Source organism: Peromyscus maniculatus, chromosome 14 (genome assembly GCF_049852395.1).
Source record: "Peromyscus maniculatus bairdii isolate BWxNUB_F1_BW_parent chromosome 14, HU_Pman_BW_mat_3.1, whole genome shotgun sequence".
Taxonomy (NCBI): domain Eukaryota; kingdom Metazoa; phylum Chordata; class Mammalia; order Rodentia; family Cricetidae; genus Peromyscus; species Peromyscus maniculatus.
This window is the reverse complement of record NC_134865.1, coordinates 50,294,068-50,309,959: the sequence shown is the minus strand read 5'-3', so window position 1 is coordinate 50,309,959 and position 15,892 is coordinate 50,294,068. Positions and strand designations below refer to the sequence as shown.

General features: G+C 42.1%; 1 long non-coding RNA gene across 1 annotated transcript in view; it reads left to right on the top strand.

Annotated features, from left to right (window-relative positions):
• The first annotated feature begins 11,420 nt into the window (after positions 1-11,420).
• LOC121822396 (uncharacterized) overlaps positions 11,421-15,892 on the top strand; it is a 104,889-nt gene continuing 100,417 nt past the window's right edge. The window contains exon 1 of the long non-coding RNA XR_013044390.1: positions 11,421-11,512. This is a non-coding gene — a long non-coding RNA (uncharacterized LOC121822396). The remainder of the gene's footprint in view (positions 11,513-15,892) is intronic.

Below are 15,892 nucleotides of genomic sequence, written 5' to 3'. Positions count from 1 at the left end.
TAAACAGCTGAATAATATTCCATCATGTAAATGTACAACACTTTCATTATCCATTCATCAGTAGATAAACATCTAGCTATTTCCAATTTCTGGCTATTATGAATAGAGCAGCGATGAATATGAATGAGTAAGTATCTCTATACTAGGATGTAGAATCCTTTCGATATAGATCTAAGAGATGTAGAGCTGGTCTTGAGGTAGAGCTATTCCCAGATTTCTGAGGAACCATCACACTGATTTCCATGGTGCCCATACAAGTTTTCACTCCCACCATCAATAAGTATTCCCCTTCCTCCAAATACTTGTCAGCATGAGCTGTCATTGGTTTTATTGATCTTGGCCATTATGACTAGTATACAATAAAATCTCAAAGTAGTTTTATTTTGCATTTCCCTGGTGATGAAGGATATTGAATATTTCTTAAAGGGTTTCTTAGCCATTTATGATTCATCTTTTGAGAACTCTCTGCTTACTTCTGTACCCCATTTTTAATTGGGTTATGTGTTTTCTTGATGCCCAGATTTTGTTCTTGTTCTTTATATATTCTAGACACTAACCCTCTACCAGTCTTACTGATTTTCTCAAAGAATCAACTCGCAGTTTCATTGATTCCTTGTATTTTGTTTGTTTTTATTTATTTGATGTCAGCTCTGAGTTGATTATTTTTTGATGTCTACTCTTTTTGGATGTCATTTCTTCTTTTTATCCTAGAGCTTTAAGGTGTGCCACTAGGTTGCTAATGTGAGATACCCCCAATTTTTTTCATGTAGGTACTTAATGCTATGAACTTGTCTCTTAGAACTACCTTCATTGTGTCCTGTAGTTGTTGTTACTGTTTTTTTTTCTCTTCTGCTCTTTGGGGAGCCACCACCCAGCTCCCAAAAAAACCACACAGCATCTTATTCTTACTTATGAATACCTGACCTTAGCTTGGCTTATTTCTAGCCAACTTTTCTTAAATTATTCAATCTATCTTTTGCCTCTGGAATTTTACCTTTCTACATATCTTTCTTTACTTCTTACTCTGTGGCTTGCTGTGTAGCTGGGTGTCTGGCCCCTGGTGTCCTCTCTCCTTCTCTTTTTCTCACTTGCTCTTTGATCTTTTCTTCCAAGATTTCTCCTTCTATTTATTCTCTTTGCCCAGCAGCCCTGCCTATCCTTTCTCCTGCCTAACTATTGACCATTCAGCTCTTTATTAGACCAATCAGGTGTTTTAGACAGGCAAAGTAACACAGCTTCACAGAGTTAAACAAATGCAGCATAACAGAATATAACACATCCTTTCATAATTAAACAAGTGTTCCACAGCATAAAAGAACATAACACGTTTTTAACTAATATTACACATCAGTGTCCCATAGATTTAGGTATGTTGTGTTTTCATTTTCATTCAATTCTGAACAGTTTACAATTTCCGACTTAATTTCTGTGCTGACCCAGTCTTCATTTAGTAGTGATTTGTTCAGTGTCCATGAGTTTGTATATTTTCTGTTGTTGTTGATATACAGCTTTAATATATGGCAGATAGGATGCAGGATTTTTTTTCAATTTCCTTAAATCTGTTGAGCTTGCGTTGTGTCCAAATATGTGATCAATTTTGAAAAAATATTCATCTGCTGCTGAGGAGAAAGTATTTTCTTTTGTGTTTGGGTGAATGTTGTGTAAATAGCTGCTAGGTCCATTTGTTTTATGATATTATTTAACTCCAACATTTCTCTGTTTAGTTTTTGTTTGGATGATCTGTTGATTGATGAGACTTGGGTATTGAAGTCACTGTAACTGTAGGAGGGTCAATATGTGATTTTAGCTGTAGTAATTTTTTTTTTTTATGAACTTGGGTACCCAGGTGTTTGGTGCATAAATGTTTATAATTTTAAAATCCTCTTGGTGGATTTTCCTATGATTTGTTTTGGCTTGAAGTCTATTTTGTCAGATATTAAAATAACTATACTTGCTTCTTGGGTCCATTTGCTTGGCATACCTGTTTCCATCTTTTTACCCTGAGGTGATGTTTATCTTTGATGGTGAGGTGTTTCTTGGTTGCAGCAGAAAGATGGATTATATCTGTTAGTCTGGATTTTTTAGGGGGGGGTGTGGAGGAGAGGTGTAGTTGCGACTATTAAATTGAAAGTTAGCAATACACAGTTTTTTTTATTCCTGTTATGTAGTTATTATGGTTTGGTTTTCCCCCTTCTTTTGATTTACTATTCTGGGACTACTTATTCCTTGTGTTTTCTTTAGACTGAAGTTTTTGTCTAGTGTCTTCTATAGAGCTGGATTAGTAAGTAGATATTGTTTAAATTTAGTTTTAAATGATTTTCTTTCTTTATCTGCTGTGATTGATAGTTTTGCTGGGTATGGTAGTCTGGGCCAGCATCTGTGGTCTCGTAAGAGTTTATACATCATCTGTCTAGGTCCTTCTAGCTTTCAGGGTCTCCATTGAGTAGTCAGGTGTTATTCTAATGGACCAGCCTTTATATGTTACTTGGTCTTTTCCTCTTGCAGCTTTTAATATCCTTTATTTATTCTATAGATTTAGTAATTACTATGTGAATTTCTTTTCTGGTCCTGTCTATTTGGTGTTTTGTATGCTCCTTGTACCTTGAAAGGTACTTTCTTCTTTAGGTTGGGAAAATTTTCTATGATTTTGTGAAAAATAGTTTCTGTGGCTTTGATCTGTGTATTTTCTCCTTCCTCTACTCCTATTACTCATAGATTTGGTCTTTCCTTAGTGTCCCAGAGTTTGTGACTGGAGTTTTTGAGATTTAACATTTTCCTTCACTGAGGCATCCATTTCTTCTATCTCGTCAAAACTGGATATTCTTTCTCTCTTCTGTCTTGTACCTTGTAAGTCTTACCTCTGAGGTTTTGGACTTCCTAAATTTTTCATTTCCAGTTTTATTTCAATTAGTGTATTCTTTAGTAATTTTATTTCTACTTTCCTGTCTCTTGAGCTGTCTTCATGATTTCATTCTGCTCTTTCTTTGTGGTTTTGTATGGTCTTCATTAAGGGATTCATGCATACTCTCTAAGGTCCTTCAACATCTTCATGATTGCTGTTTTGAAGTCCTTGTCTTGTGTTTCAGCTATATTGCAATTCTCAGGGCCTACTGCGGTAAGAACTACTGGCTTCTGGTGGAGGCATAGTGTCTTGGCGATTCATTTTTGTGTTTTGTGTAGGCATCTGGAGTTAGGATGATTGAAGTGATTTTAGGTGTTGTCTTTGTTGGGTGAGTTTTCCATTCCTTGGTCTCTGTTGTCCCCTCTGGATCTTAGAGAAGTGTTATGGCTGTGCTCCCCTGTTGGAGAGTGCCTTTGTAGGTTGGTGAGCAGCAGAAAATAGAGATGGGCTAGGAGAAAAGGCTGAGAGGGGCTGGAGGAAAGAGCTCAAGGTGTCTTGTTCACACCGAGATGAGGTCCCCAGGGAGATAGAGGTGTGGTGGGAGGAGGGGCTCCTGAAATTATGCTGCAGTTGGACAAAAAATACTTCTGGGAAGACCCTGATAAAAGAGCTAGGGGAATGTGGTTCTGTACCAAGTGTGGAGTCTCTAGTGAATGGAGTTGAAGTGGGAGGAAGGATGCTTCTAATGAGGCTGATACAGGTCTGAGGGTGAAACTGGAGAAACAGCCATGGGCAACAGGAAGGATAGTGTCAATTTTTTTTTTTTTTTTTACAACACCATTCAGTTCAACCTAATAGCCACAGATTCCCCTGTTCTCCCCTTCTCGCCCCCCTCCCCCTCCCCCCAGCCCACCCCCCATTCCCACCTCCTCCAGATCAAGGTCTCCCCCGAGGACCGGGATCGACCTGGTAGACTCAGTCCAGGCAGGTCCATTCCCCCCATCCCAGACCGAGCCAAGTGTCCCTGCATAAGTCCCAGGATTCAAACAGCCAACTCATGCAATGATAGTGTCAATTTTTTACCTGAGTCCCAGCCAGCTGTGGCCACCAGGGGGCCCAGGTAGAAGGCATTTCTAGGCATCAGCATTGACCCAAAGGAATTGGGATGGGCTAGAAGGCACGGCTGGGCTGAGGGAGTCCTCAGGATCCTCACTAAGAGGTGGAATCTCTAATAGCAACCCTTGATCTTTACTCATTTCAACCCCTGCCCCTGGTCTAGTGATTTTCATTTCCTATTTTATTCATTTACCATATTGTTGGAATTTTATGCATATTTATTACTTTTACATTTAAAAGTTAAAGCTATTTCTTAGACGTCTGATTAAGCTGGTATATGTTCTTAGGAGCATTTGGCTTATCTCCTTAACCCAGCATTATGTCATATTCAGTGCTATGACTTGAAAACATGTATTACCAAAAAGTCCTAAAGAGAAATGCTTAGAAATGCAATTCTCAATTTCCTGTGCATTCTTATTCTCAAATAAGAAAGTAAATGTCTGTATCCCGAGTGCCTTCAACTCTGATGGATGAAGAGAGAACTTGAGAGTGACCAAGGCATAGAATTCCTGAGCCTTGCCCTGTATCTGAGACTCATCTCACAATCAGTGTATCCTTCAATTTGACTTCAAATCTTCACCCTGGAATGATGATGTTGCTGTCAAGTAAGGGGTGAGTTTATTTATCTTGATGTTACTTGGTATATAAGTCTCTCGTAGGTGCTGCAGCAGGCACATAGCTTGCAAACCAGAAACTTATTCTTTAATGCTTTTGGAGGTGCTAACACGACTCCAAGGCCTCACCAGGGTTTTGAACTCCCTCCGTGACTATAGAAGGAGATCTTCCCTTTCCTTGTCCAACCTCTGGTGGCTCCAAGTGGTACTTGGCTTGTGGTTAATTTCTCCTTCTGTGTTCGTGCAGCCTTTTCTTCTGTGCCTTCTCATTTTGAGAAGTCACCTGGACTTAGTGCCCACTCATGTAACACGGGATCAGTAACCCAGCTCAGCATTGCAAAAAACAGTTAATTGTAGTGCCCAAGTTTGTTTTTCAAAGAAGGTAACTTTTAGTAATAGGTAAAGTCATAGGTTCTGGGGACTAAGAAACAGGGATTCCTGTGGGAGGCTAGGCTAATTCTACCTACTCTATTTGGTAATTAGAAGAAAATTCATAAATTTAAAAACAGGTGACAGCTGAATGGATTGCCCTTTCTCCTGTGTTGAAATGCCCCTTCCTCAGCACTGGAGGGCAGGGCCATACTCCTGGTTTGGCTTTTTCCATTGAGGTTTGTTTAGGATGAAGCTTCCACAGCTAGACTTAAATTTGGAAACCTCCTCTTCTTATCAAATAATTTTCTTTTTCTTTTTTTTTTTTGTGTGTGTATTTTTAAAGACAGAGTTTCTCTTTGTAGCCCTCGCTGTCTTAAAACTCGCTCTGTCAACCAGGCTGGCCTTGAACACATAGAGATCCACCTGCCTCTGCCTCCTAAATGCTGGCATTAAAGGTGTGTGCCAGCCTTCCCTGGCAACTTCACTTTTCTATAAGGAAACAGAGACCTATATATTACGAAGAATTTTTGTTTTATTTTTTTTTGGGGGGGGGGGTCTTGATATGTAGCTCAGGATGGACTTGAACTCAGTATCTTCCTCCTTCTCCTCCAAGTTTAGGAATTACAGGCGTGAACCACCACTCCTACTTTAAGAACATAACTTTTTGAGGGGTGCACATGTCATCTCTTTTACCCCTGTGGTTCTGGGGCCAAAGGTACACCTTCTTTCTTTAGTTTTTTTTTTTAAACTCATAAAGAGAAGGTGATAATATGTGCAGTACTAACATGGTAGAATTGTTATGAATACAAAATGCTTTGAAATAGATATAAACTTCTATTTGTGATGTTGCATTTTTCACCATATATTTTAAATTGCCTCTGAAATGTGTTTATGCCTCTACATTAAACGTGAACAGGAAAAACAAGTGACTATTAACCCTAAGCTGGAAAATACCCGCTCTTCCATTATCACCTCCAGCTACCTAGGGAGCTATTGAGAACACACACAGATTATAATTTAAAGGCTTAGAAAAGGAATTAAAAGGTAGCTATGAATAATAGGGCTTGTTTATAGCAGGGTTGGCATTCTCACAAGCTTACTGGGGCCAGATACTTAATATAAACAAATAAATCGGCGTAAGAAAAAGGAAAATGGGAGCAGAAACACAATGGAGAATGGTAATTGATACAATAATAAGAAATCAATGACAGGGAACAACAAGACTGTAGGGAACTGGGAACAGGGGAGCAGTGTTTGGTTCGGTCCGAGGGGAATTGGGCTCTTTAGTTGCTTAGCTGATGGTTGCTACAAAAATGAAAGACCTTCATGATAAGTCACCCAAGGAATTTATAAAGTGTTTTTTCCTATCATGATTGTGGTGGTTTGAATGGAAATGGCCCCCATAGGTTCATAGGGGGTGGCGTTTTTTGAAAGGAGTAGGAAGTGTGACTTGTTAAAGTGTGGCCTGTTGGAGGAAGTGTGTCACTGCAAGGGGTGGGCTTTAAGATTTCAGAAGCTCAAGCCAGGCCTAGTGGCTCTCTTTCTCTTCCTGCTGCCCTCGGATCCTGATGTGGAACCTCTCCAGCATCCTGTATGCTGCCCTGCTGCCTGCTGTGATGAGAAAGGGCCAAACCTCTGAAACTGTAAGCCGTCCACAATCAAATGGTGTCCCTTCACAACAGAACACTGACTAAGACACTTATATAGTTAGGCTAGGCTGTGCTACATAACAAACAGCCCTCCAAATCCCAGTCTTAATGAAAGTTTAATCTTCCCTCCTAGGAAGGGCTTGTGAATCCCCGGGTAGCTTCCCTCTATGCCTAGACTCCGGCATCCAGGCTCCACTCTCTCAACACGCAGTTGTTGCTAGAGTTTTCAGCCTTGCCCACAGTCAGGACAAATCTTTGTCACCCGCCAGTCCCACAGCTGCTCAGACCCAACCAAGTAAACACAGAGACTTATATTGCTTACAAACTGTATGGCCGTGGCAGGCTTCTTGCTAACTGTGCTTATAGCTTAAATTAGTCCATTTCCATAAATCTATACCTTGCCACGTGGCTGGTGGCCTACCGGCATCTTCACATGCTGCTGGTCATGGCGGCGGCTGCAGCCAGTCCTTCTGCCTTCCTGTCCTTTTATTTCTCCTCTCTGTTAGTCCCGCCTATCCTTCCTGCCTAGCCACAGCCGATCAGATTTTATTTATTGATCAATCAGAACAACTTGACATACAGACCATCCCCCAGCACAGCCAAGTGCAGACCATCTCAGACACCTGCACTCAGGCCCATGGTCCTAATCATCCTCTATGCGGACCTGCTGGGTAACGCCACAAAGAACCCAAGAAGGGCTCCCACAGGACATACAGAACATCCCACAGCACTCGGTCTTTATTTTCTCGGTAACCAGTGACTATGGTTCCATTAAATCTTCCAGGTAAAGATATCTGGGAGATTTAACCCCCAACACCTCAGGATGTGACCTTATTTAAAGATAGGGTCTTTAGAGATATTGATAGAGTTTAAACACAATCATATATAATTACATTAGTCAATTTTCTGTTGCCAATAACAAGCTATCACAGACTAGGTGAGTTGTAAAGAAAAGAAAGAAATGCATCTCACCAACTCTTCTGGAAATCCAAGCTAAAGAGTCACATCACCAGAGTCCCTAGGTGGTGCAGATGTCACACAGAAGAAGACAGAGACATGGCCTGTGCATGTGTGTTTTCTGGCCTTTCCTCGTCATGTTAGAAAGCTACAAGGAGTTCAACCACACAGCCAGACTCTGAGGACCTTATCTAACCCTAGGCCATGCCCAAAGCCCCCAACTCTGAACAGCATAATCAGACAATTTTCTTCCCTCAGCATCCCTCGATGAATATTAAATTCCAGTACAGGAAACTTGAGGAGTTTACTGAAACCATGTCCAACTAGAGCAGGACTCTAACCCAATATGGCTGTCCTCTTTACAAGAAGGCAGCATTTTAGATGCAGAGACACACAGAGAGACTGCTGTACAAAGAGTGGGATTATATTGCCATGGCCAATGTGCTCCTAGAAGCTAGGACAGAGTCTTGGAGAAGATCTGTCCCTTGTGATTATAGAGGGAACATGGTCCTTTGTCCAGAAGCATGGTACTCATGCATTTCTCACCCGTGAGATAGTAAGTTTCTATTATTTAAGCCATTCAGATTAAGGTACTTGGTTATAGCAGCCCTAGAAAACTAAACGCCAAGAAACAGAAAGACTGGGTAGTCACACGTGGGAGCTTTCCCCTTCCTGCTGCAGCCTCAAGGAAACATTTCTACTCATAGTTTGTTGGCCAGAAGTAGTCACATGGCCCCACCTTCCACTAAAGGGCTGGGCGGTATGCCCAGAAGAGGAAGACTCAAAGTCTGCCAGCATTCAGAGCATCTACTCTGCTCCTTATTTTAGAAACTAGCTATTAAATCAGTTAAAAAATGTTTTCTATTCTCTGCTCCAAGAAGACAACTGAGCAAGTCCACAATGAATGATCTAAACTCCTTCTGTCTGGATTTCACCAGCACATCACATCCTGGGATTCTCTCCCGAAGGCAAACGCAAGGCGTTGTGGTTCCGTTTATGGGTTATAGTTAGATGTGTGTTCTAAGCTAGAGGAAAGGGGTAAATACAATTGGGGCATGGTATTGAGTAGAGGTCTCTGCTTGAGGAAAGGAAACCACCAAAACTCCTGCCAGAGTCAGGGTCTTATTCTATAGCCCAGATTGTTCTGGAACTCACCAGTAGCTCTGACTGTCCTCAAATGCATGGTAATCCTCCTGCCTCAGCTACTTTGGAACTGAAATTTCAAGCAGGAATCACTGCACTTGGCTATTCTGCCCCTGGAAACCAGACCAGTTTGACTTAGTTTGCCTGAATTATTGGTGAAGTAGGCCTTTGGATATATCCTTGGGAAACCACCTACCATGTATACATTATTCCTGAAAACATACAGTCTTAATTTCAAACAATAAGCCTAGAAAATAATTTTCACAAAACATTGCATTGTGAACTTAGTGCTTCCTTTCTTTGTCTCTCTCTCTGTCTCTCTTTCTCTCTGTCTCTGTCTTTGTGTGTATGTGTGTGTGTGTGTGTGTGTGTGTGTACACATGCATGCCTGTGCCCATGAACATATTTACAACCTTGATTTATTCTCAACCTAGCAACAATATTTTAAAATTATTTGTATGCAATATATACTTTATTCATATGAATATAATTTAAAAATAATATATCCAGATTCTTTTAGCTGAATCTGTCTTAGAGGATATATCATAATAACATAGCTATGGATTATGCTCAAAATTATTCTTGAAGAACATGCTTGGTTGGTTTCACCCAGCCAAGGTTTTTCTTTTTAATTTTTGAATATTTTTAAAAGTGAGGAAAAGAAATGAGACAAATTGTACTTTTCATGTACTGTGGCATGAACTAGAAAATATAATTGGGCTTCAGGCCAAATTCTGAAGGCAACTGGGACTGCTTATGTCAATTGGGCATACTTTATTCCTCAGCTTCTGTTGACAGAAAGAAAAATTGGTAGTGATCTGCTCCTCCATGCTGAAGAGGCAGAGAGAATATCTGGGCTCCAGATCACAGCAGATGGGTGCATGCTGCAGCTACTGATTTGTCATTTGTGGGGAGTAGGGAATCCTCCAGTTTGGAGGAGGCCTCGTGTATCGGTTGCTTTGGGCCATCTGTTCCGTGGCTGAAGGCAGCGCCATACGCTCAGTAAATGTTTGTGGGATGAATAATGAATCTTTCCTAGAGAGCTTCCATACAAGTGTATCTGCCTTTCCTTTATCCCTGACTGTCACATGTTCCATGCTCAGGTGTCCCCAGGAAGATGCACACTGTGCAGGTTAAGACACTGCCATCTTCAGGCGTCCCCAGGAAGATGCATACTGTGCCAGATAGGACACCGCTATCCTCAGGTGTCCCCAGGAAGATGCACACTGTGCAGGTTAAGACACTGCCATCCTCAGGCGTCCCCAGGAAGATGCACACTGTGCTGGATAGGACACCGCCACCATCAGGTGTCCCCAGGAAGATGCATACTGTGCAGGGTAAGACACCGCCATCCTCGGGTGTCCCCAGGAAGATGCACACTGTGCAGGTTAAGACACTGCCATCCTCAGGTGTCCCCAGGAAGATGCACACTGTGCAGGTTAAGACACTGCCCCTGCTTGCTTTATTTGACAAGTGTTTATTGAACTATTAGCTGCTGGAGACTATATCTAGATAACAATAGCCTGACCCAGAAAAATAATGGGTTTGCCCCCCAAAACTAGAAGATATATGAATAGGAAAAAGCCATCTGAGAAACTGGAAGATGCCTCAAAGATTTCAGCCTCAGGCCTTTGTGGACAGGGGGAGGGAGAAGCGGAAGCCTCATCATCCATTGTCTTTTAACTTCTGCGCGGCATAAGCTTTCCCCATGGGATAGATGATGTGCCCGGCATTTAAGTAGTCAGGATTCCTGATGCTTTGGGGTCCTTAGGCCACCACTTTCCTACCCTCTATTAGATTTTCAGTCTACCTCCTGACTGGCATGTACCTCTCAGGGTAAGGATGTGCTTCTGTCTTCCACACGAACAAAACCACATCTTTGCTCATCTGTCTCACCATACTCTTTCTCATATCCTTCCCAGTCAACTAAATGATGAGCATTTTAGTTTCCTCTGCCTTTCGTCCCCTCCTATCACACAGTGCTGTCGCAGAGTCAGTCTTTTCTGTGCTACACCTGTCCCATAGAGGTCACTGGGTCCTTAATCCATTTTAAAATGTACATTACTAACGCTTTGTTGACATCTGACCCTGCTGACCAGGGTCGCTTCCCTGTCTCTCATGACCTCAAACATTCTTGAGTTTTCAATTTGCTTTTAGGTTCTTTTCTCAAGTGCTTTCTTGCTAATTCTTATTCTGTCCACTTTTTAAATGGCTTTTTTTTTTCCCTGAGGCTTGGATCTTGGCCACCTCTTCTCTTCACTCGAGTGCATTTCCTAGGGTGACCGCATCTGTTTCCATGTCCTTAGCTAACTCCGTCCATGCTGATAGCTCTCTTACTTGTATTTCCAGCCTAGGTTGTAGACTACATCCCTAGGCCTACTTTTTATTTTTCACATACTTCTCCTTTTCTTCATCGCTGTGTCCATTCAGTTGTTGTAGTCCCCGAGGGATTTGCCTGGATTGTGGCAGCATCCTCCTTTAGTGCTCTCTTACCAGCAAGCTTGCCCATTGTTGAACTTAATTGTCCTCTTCTCCTAAATTCACATTTTGAAGTCCTCATACCCAGGGAAGCTCTGTCTAGAGATAGGCCCTTACAGGTGCTAACTAAAGCTAAGTGATGTCACAAGGGTGGGGCTCCCACCCAATGTGACTAATGCTCTTATAAGAAGCAGAAGAGTTGCCAGGAAGCTGTGTACACACAAGGAAGACCACGTGGCTGTGTGAGGGAGGAGACAGAGAGGAGGCAGCCATCTGCACGCCAAGGGGAGTAGCTTTATTTCCTATTACCTCTTTGATCTTGGACATGAAGCCCCAGAACGGTGAGGAATAAGTTTCTATTGTTTAAGTTACTTAATGCTTGGCTATCTTGTTATAGTAGTATTAGCAGGTTAGTGCAGATTTGATTATGTCACTGTCCCACTTAAACGTCTTCATATAGAAGACCCCCCAACTCCCACTTCTTGCCTTTCTCCTCTGTTCAATATGCTGGCCTTACTAAATTACAGAATTACAAGTTCCTTCTGAGCCGTTACAAATGGCCTTTCCTTTGCTGGATTGTTCTCCTTGGTCAGACAACCCACTTCCTGATAACATCCATTTAAACTACAGTTAACATTTCTCCACAAAAGCTTAAAAAAAAAAAAAAACCAGTATGATTCTTCCTTCCTGAACCTCCTGAGTACTGTTGCAGAGTTCTTCTGGATCCCAGGCCCAGGCTGTGAACTCTTGAAGAAGAGGACTGAGGCCTCATTTATCTTCCTATCTAAGTTTTGCATCCCACCCATATATTGATTAAAACGTGGGCATTCAAGGTTGATTTTAGACAAATAAACAAGATTAAACACTATCCTCAAGGATGCAAAATGAAATTTGACAAATCATTGCATTACCAGAGGTGGAGGGAAACGTCAGGGAGAAGGTTCTGGTTGAGCCCACCTTGTCTTATGGTTGAATAGACCCGCACATACCATGGGCCTAAGAACAACACAATCATTCCCACCATGGTTGTAATCACAACAGCAGTTTTTATGAACTGTGCATATACTCTACATCTGAAGTCTGCTGCAGGTCACATGGAAAACATCTTATTTAATGTCAACAGCTACTGTATGGAGAAAAGTTATTATTTTTACTGCTTTAAAGATGAAGAAATAGTGCCTTAGAGAAGTTACTTACTTGGACTTTACCTGATCAGGCTAGAAATCAAACTTAGCTACCAGTCTACTTGTTCAGTTTTCTGTCTGGTCTGGCTGTGGCTATATGAATATTTTGGCCACAAGCAGAAGTGACTTGTATTAATTCTGGGCTAAGGCCTACGTCTCTGTCATATCTTTTCTTGAGACAAACCCTGAAATCTCATCATGAGATGCCAGAGCCTTGATCAATCTGGGTCCCTGCATGACTAAGGAGCAGAGCCCCTGCTGGCCTGCAATTAAGATGTTGTGTAGGTGAGTGGTGAAATCTTGTCGTGTTACAGAGATTGGGATTTGGGGTTGTTATCACTGCTTCGAGTTCACATCTATCTGGACTATGTAGCCCCCCCCACCCTGCTTTCCCTTCGACAGAGTAGCTGTGGGGCCCCTGGTAGCAAAGGGGAGACTGCTATGGTTCGGACATTTCCCCTAAAAGTTCATGTGATGGAAACTCCATCTACAGATTCATGTTTTAGTATTTGGAGGAGAAGCTTTGGGAAGTAATTAGGACTAAATGAAGTCATAAGGGCTGGGCCTCAAGATGGGATTAGTGGCTTTATTAGAAGAGAAACCAGAGTTACATACTTCTATGCCCTTATCATATGATACAGCATAATAACAATTTCTACACTAGATGTAGCCCTTTATCTTGGACAAATAAATCCCTTTATTTATAAGTCACCCATTCTTAGATATCCTATTGTAGTAAAGCAAAATAAGCTAAGAAATTTAGAACTTCTCAGGAAGCCAAATAATCCCTATCAATATAGAAGAAGAATGGCAGATCCAATTGCTGAACCCGGTTTTATTGGGTTACTAAGTATATAGTAAGGATGGCAGATCCAGTTGCTGAACCCGGTTTTATTGGGTTACTAAGTATATAGTAAGGATGCTTCATTTCATTGAAGGCTTTAAATACTTAAATTGGAGAGACAAGAAGGATGAACCTGTAATCAACAAAAATATGTACAAATGCATGCAGCAATTATTTGAATGCATTGTGGAGATGTTTGCACCTGAATAACATTAATCAGTGATGAGCAGTATAGACCTTGGGCTGTCATTTCCAAATCTTGTAAGGTTTATCAGCCCCTGCACTAAGAGCATTTGGGCTGGATAGATCTCTGTGATTTGGGTTATCATGTGCATTTTCGGATATCTCAGATGTTGATAGCACTCCTGAATTCTGTTTATTAGCTGCAAGTAGCATCACCATTTCATTCTCGTGCAAAACCCAAAATATCTTCAGACGTTATTCTCAGTTTCCTGGGGATAATATCGCCCCACTTCCCCGGTCTGCTGAATGAAACCGTGATGATGGTTTCTGGTTTATATTTCTGCTAGAAGCTAGACAAGTTTCATTTTCTAAAAATGGTAAGTGCTTTCCTAACAGGCTTAAAGAGCTTCAGGAATATCAAGCTACAAATGTCTCCTACAAACACATTCCTGGAGAACACGACTGGAGATTTCATGCTGTTAGATAAAATCTGAGAGACTTTTTCTTTCCTTCCAATGACCATCATCCTTGGGAGGCATTTACACATTATCAAAGAAAAGATCTGGACATAAATTTGAACAAAGAAGCGAATAAAGTGCCAAGATGCTTGCTGTAAAAAAAGCAGCAGAGACAAAGAGTCAGAAGTGACAACAAGGAAGGAACAGGGACTTGAGACTAGTGTTGCTGAGGCTAGCCCAGGAAGAAAGCCTGAGTGGTTTCCTGAGGAGGAAAGAGGGGTGAGAGAGGATTTCAGGATGCACGAGGTAAATGATGCAGAGCTGAGTCAGAGGCAAGCTTGGAGGGACTAAACACAAGGCTGTCAAGGAGTGGATTAAGACCATCCTCAGGGGCCTGGCATGTGTCCAAGTACCCACTGATGCAGCTGCGACCTCCTTTTGTGGTCTCATCTCACTGCGTTCCCCCTCACATTTGAGGCTCAGCTCTCTTGGCCATCTTCCTGTTATTGGAATTCTCTGTGGTTCTTTCTGCTTTTCCGCATGCTGGTCCACCTGCCGGGAGCCAGGGCCCCCAATCCTGCTCCAGTTTTTCTGTCAGTGCCTCTGCCTGGTTAACTGTGACCCATGCTTCAGAGCTCGGCTCAGTCCGTTACTTCCTCTGGGGTGCTTCATGGCATCCTGCCCCTCATAGTGCATTTCCCAATGCATATTTGGATATTGTTTGTGGGATTGTTTTATTGCTGACATCTTACCCTCCCCCGCCCAAATTTATAGTTCTAATGATGGCAGAAAGTACATCAGTTGTTCTTATCATGGTCTCCAATGGACTAATACTTCAGAGATGAAATGTAATGTGCAGGCAGTAGATATTTTGATTGAATTCATTTGGGTCTAGATTGTCCCCCTTCCTAATTGTTCTCAGGTAAAGTCAAGATTCAGAATAGTGGGGGAAATGGTAGGAGGAATAACAAATTAAAAATTTACAAGAAAGGGAACAAGCTCATCTAGACATTTGTTTCTTTGTTATTCAAGAAGACTTGTTCTACTTGGTCCAATTATAGCTCATGTTTTAAAAAAAATGCCATTCCTGGCCTGAATACATGTCGGTGCTTAGGTTGTAGGCCTGTTTGTGCCAGTCCTAATGTTCCGTTGCATTTAGTGTTGAACCGTTTGGGGCAATAGTTCCTTGGTCATAGGAGCTCAAAAAATCTGAACCTTTGTTGGGCAGAAAAGAGTTTCTGCTTCCAGGTGTCTCTTCCAGACTTGAAACAATGGTCTAGAAACAATCCCAGGACTCTGTAGATAGAGATTGCTGGGTATCCTGAATATTTTACCGTATAATAACCTCGAATGGTATGTGATCTTTGGCTTGAAAAAATGTGGACGGATTGTGTTTAGGTTAGCTGGTGCATTCACTGTTTCCTCATCTCTGTGACGAAACACCTGAGAGAGGCTCCTCCAAGGGAGATGCTTCGTTCCACTTACTCTCTCAGAGGGTGGGGCGGAGCTGTGGTGTGGCTCCACGGTGGGCATATCACTGCCAGACAAGGAAGCAGAAAATAGGATCATGAGTAGGGCCATCCGGTAAGAAGCACCGCTCCCACCAGCTGGGCCCCATGGCCCCATTTCCCAAAGGCTCTACGACCTCTCAGAAGAGGGAGCATTGTGGAAGTGGAGGAGGTGAAAAGATTTTAAGAGTCAGAGGATCATGGAGTTGTCTGTGAGATTGTGTCCCCTAGTGATGGCACGAGCGACCCTCATGCAGTCTCACCAACATGGTGGTCTACACATGAACGAGGGTTTTAAATGTATTATCAACCTGGGAGGTGAATGGACTTGAGAATAGAAAGCCGAGTCGAAGCAAATCTTGCATCTGGCTCACCCTCTCTGGGGCTGCTATTACAGGTGGAAAACTGGAGACTCTTTGCTGGAACTTCCCTCTCTGTCCAATGGACAATATGCCCTTGTGGGACAGCTTCAGAGAGGAAGCATGGTGCCTTGAAGGACAGTAGGGCAATGTTTTAAAAGGCTGTGTTTAAAAAAAGAAAGAAA